The sequence below is a fragment of the Rattus norvegicus genome, chromosome 2, assembly GCF_021556685.1.
Source record: "Rattus norvegicus strain SHRSP/BbbUtx chromosome 2, alternate assembly SHRSP_T2T, whole genome shotgun sequence".
Classification (NCBI taxonomy): domain Eukaryota; kingdom Metazoa; phylum Chordata; class Mammalia; order Rodentia; family Muridae; genus Rattus; species Rattus norvegicus.
In genome coordinates this window covers 231,608,668-231,612,878 of record NC_141535.1, presented here as the reverse complement: position 1 = coordinate 231,612,878, position 4,211 = coordinate 231,608,668, and the positions used below count along the sequence as shown (strand labels likewise).

Below are 4,211 nucleotides of genomic sequence, written 5' to 3'. Positions count from 1 at the left end.
GCTCCTGAGGCCTGTCATATGACAGAGCAGTTCCTGCATGGGGGCCCAGAGAAGCTGTTGTTTGAGATTTGGTGGTGAAGCCTAGAGTGCATTGGTGATATTAGAGATGTCAGAGTCCTGGGATGTCTTCTGAGGAGAGCTGCTAACAGGTATGGAAACATCCCATGAGGCAAAAATCTGTTGCCTGACACAAAGCTGAAGGAGTTGTAGATCTTGAGGAATGCTCTGACATCGGATATGGACTTCGTCCTGCTGGTTTTCAGTCTTGCTTTGGCCCAGGATGTTTTCAGAATGCTCCTCTCCCTTCCCTTTGAAATGGCAATGGCTATTGTGTGTCATTTTATATTGGAAGTATTTATTCTGATTTCTTGCTTTTGTTTTCACATTGAATTAGAGTTTGAGGTTGCCCCAGTCTCAAAAGAGACTTTGTACCTTCAAACAGTTTTGTTTTTCTTTCTCCATCTTATTTTCTTTTATTGGATTTTTAAATTTACATTTTAAATATTATCCCCTTTCCAGGTTTTCCCTCCAGAAACCCACTATCCCATTCTACTCCGCCCCCTTCTATGAGGGGGCTCCCTCACCCAACCACTACTCCCTCTCACCTCCCTGCCCTGACAGGACTCAGGGCCTCCCTTCCCATTGATGTCCAACAAGGCCATCCTCTGCTATGTGTGCTGCTGGAGCCATAGGCCCATCCCTTTCTTCTTTTGGGGTGGTGATTTAGTCCCTGGGAGCTCTGAGAGGTCTGAAAACCATAAAGACTTTTGAAGTTGGACTGAATGTGTGATTGTATTTTAGTATTTTACATTATAATATGGCCATAATCCTATGAGGGGCCAGGAGTGGAATGTGGTAGTTTGAATAAGACTGCCCACTATAAACCCACAAATGTGCATGCTTAGTTCTGATTGGAAAGGATTAGGAGGTGTGGCCATGTTGGAGGTGTGTCACTAGGAGCAACCTTGAATTCTTCAAATCCCAGGCCAGGCTCAGTGTCTCTCTTGCTTCTTGCTGCTGACAAATCTGGATGCAAATTCCTCCCAGCAGCTTCTTCAGCAACCATGCCTTCTTTCTTCTGCGAAACGCCCTGCCAAGATAATAATGAACCAACTCACCCTCTGATGCTGAAGGCCCCAATATTATGCAGTTTAAATGCTCAGAATGCCTTCAATAAAGAAGGCAAATTCCCTTGAGGAAAACAACTCTGTAACACATAAGATTACATCATTAACCTTTATATTTCCTCAAATGAATGATTTCCATTTATTAGAGTAACTGTGCAATGAGAACAAAGATATAATCACGACTTTTTAGATGTCTGAGGCATTTGTGTCCCGGTTAATATAAATTCTTGGAAGCACAAATGGCACTGTGGGCTACCGGTCAGAGTAAAAACTGGTAGAAATCACGTTTGATGGAATCTCAGCTAAGGCTACCTAAGTCAGTCCATGAAGCCCTTCACCTGTACTTGGTTAATCTGTCTATTTCCCAGAAGCACAGTTGCAAGAGATTAACTCGGCAACTGGTAGAGTCCATCCATTGCCAGTCAAACCTGTTGAGGAGAGCTACAATTGTAAAAATAGGGATCACTAGAATTAACCATTCCACCAAAAATAGTAAAAGGAAGGCGAGACCGTACTTGCAGAGGGACCATCGTTGATTTGAAGGGAGAAGTAAGTGTCCGTGCTGTGCTCACGAAGTCCCCCTCCTCAGTAGTTTGCTCTGGGCAGGGAACAGATGGGCCTCAGAGAATGACTTAGACGTGAAGTGAAGTGAAGCTTTCATAATACACATTCGCATTGCTTTAAATCAACACATCTATTGCTATGTGGAATGGAGCTGGTAATCTGGTAATTTTGCTTAGCCCCAGTTAGTAAAACCTACTAAGATCAGTTGCTTTCCGATGTCAAGGACAGCTGTGTACCTTCACTGGGCTCCCTCTACGTTATCAGTCAGTCATGTCAGCCTTCAGTATACACGATCCTTACATTTCTTTATCACAGCATTGTTTTTCCACACGATGAATAAAAGTAATGAGTAAAAAGTAGCAAGTTTTCGATATATTAGCAAGATAATTAAACGGTGGAAGGTGAAACTGTCCAATGAAATTCAGGGGCCTTTCACTTTCTGGGAGTTTCAAAGGCTCTAGTTTAACGAGGTATGCCGAAGTATCTGCTTTGAACAGATAGATAGAATTTTTTTTCTTGCATTTAGTCTTTCTGTCAAACAAAAAATGAAAGGATTCAACTAATTTTTTTTTCATAGAGATCTATCTGGAAAACAATCTATAATCTGCCTTACTACATACATAACATTAAATCAAGATCAATCATAGCCTTAAATTGTAATACATTTTAAAAAACGTTTTAGGAAGAAGCATAAAATAAGTACAAGATACAGGAAGTGTCTCACGATCTAGGGGTAGAGAGGATGGGCTGGTCAAGCCATGTGTGGTTGACAAGCACCTCCACAGGACCGCAGGAGATTGCACCGGAAGCTGGGAAGCAGAACAGCTTGGTGGCTTTTGCCTCCTCTCATCCACCCGTTTCCTGTCAGTACTGTATTTTCAGTTCCATGGCTGCAGGACGAGTATAATCTACGTGTGTGAGCTCTGTGTAGTACAGAGAAGAGCAGAGACAGGCAAAGAGTGATTTCAAAGATCAGCCTGATTTACCTCTTACAACGTGTTTGTTTCGCCTCCGTGATAACGGTTGCAGATATATCACAATTCCTGAGGGAGAACATGGCAAAGTTTAAACCTTTCAGGGGATACCTGATCAGTGTTTGTTTAAAGGATCCGCTTTCCCTATTCGTTATTCCTTTTTTGCCAAGAAAGATAGGAAGCTGTTCCTATAAATATAAGCAGCACTAATTGTCAATGCTTTAAGTTCGGGGAGGGTAGGTCTTTGTAATATGCCGAGGGTAGGCCGAGTTCTCCTCCCACTTTTACCAGGTTCTGACTCTGAAAAAGTATTCAGAGAGAAAGCAGTGTAACAGACTGGATTACGTTTTGTACAAGAAGGTGAGTGTGTGTTTCTCAAGAGCAATGTGTCATAGGAATTTCTAAGAGCCCATTTCGCAGCAACCTCTTATGAAGAAAGAAGAGTTATTGTTGTGTAAGATAGGAAAAGGAAGGGGAAATTCCTGGCTTTCTCAGAATTTCATTTATTCCCTTCGTATGTCCTTGTAGGGACATTTCTGGATGTGTCATTGCATAATGCACAATAATAATGGCAGTAGTCGGTTTACAACCCCAGTTTTATGGAGTTACCTTTATACAGATGTAAGTAGCAGCTAACTTTCACCTATGACAGCAAGGTTGAGAACGGCCTCTTTTTGTGTTTCCTTGCATTAGTGTGAGGATGATGATGATGATGATGATGATGATGACGACGACGACGATGATTATGATGATTATTATTATTACATCAGACTCTATATGTAAGGTCCTGCATCCGATCTGCCTCAGGTCTTGACCGCTTAGGAAGGCAGGATGAGAAGAGTTTGACCGCGTTTATTCCACGCATTGCCCGGGGGGCGTTAGGGGAGTTCTGAGGCACTGCACAGGCATCTCTACAGGTGGGAAAGCAGTCTGAGGAGCTGGGGCAGCAGGAGTTGGCTCAGGGAACCGGGGGCCTGTGACAAAACTGCGGCTGGGGTTCTCAGGCTCTCAGACATCCAGGCACTGCTGGGAGCCACAGAAGAGCTGAGAACAGACTTTGGGCCCTTGGGTTGGGTCTAGCCCTGGGCCAGGGCTGGCGGTGGGGAGAAGGAAGAGTTCTGGCTGATCCCAAGGTGAAAATTCTTGGGTTGTCGGAGGGCTTGACTGGGTGTTGGGTGTGGCAGGGAGTACAGAGAGGCCTTCAGCGGACAGTGGCTCTGTAGGTAAAGGCCTTCTCCATGGTTCCTCATGGAGTATCCCTATGAAAGGAGACAGTCATGGTTCCAAATCGTTCACTGCCATGGTAGAAAGTGGCAGGGTGGGAAACTTCTCAGGGTGGACCTGACATTAAATAACTTTTTCAGGGAGGAATGTCTGGGAAGCAAAGCTTATTGGCTATGCCCTCCTTGCCCTTATGTACTGCATTAGCATGAAGATTTCTGTCTCGAGCCTATGTAAAGACAAGTCATGCCTATTTTCGTATTGTCTTGGTCTGAGATGTTAGGGATGCCCCATCTACCTGTGGAGGGGCTTAGGGCGTTGCCAT

General features: G+C 44.1%; 1 long non-coding RNA gene across 1 annotated transcript; it reads right to left on the bottom strand.

Moving 5' to 3' along the window:
* Positions 1 to 782: 782 nt before the first annotated feature.
* On the bottom strand, positions 783 to 3,360 carry LOC134485770 (uncharacterized). Its single transcript, XR_015678347.1, has 2 exons — positions 3,275 to 3,360; positions 783 to 1,090 (listed from the first exon to the last, which is right to left on the bottom strand). It is a non-coding gene; the product is annotated as an uncharacterized LOC134485770 (long non-coding RNA).
* Positions 3,361 to 4,211: the final 851 nt, after the last annotated feature.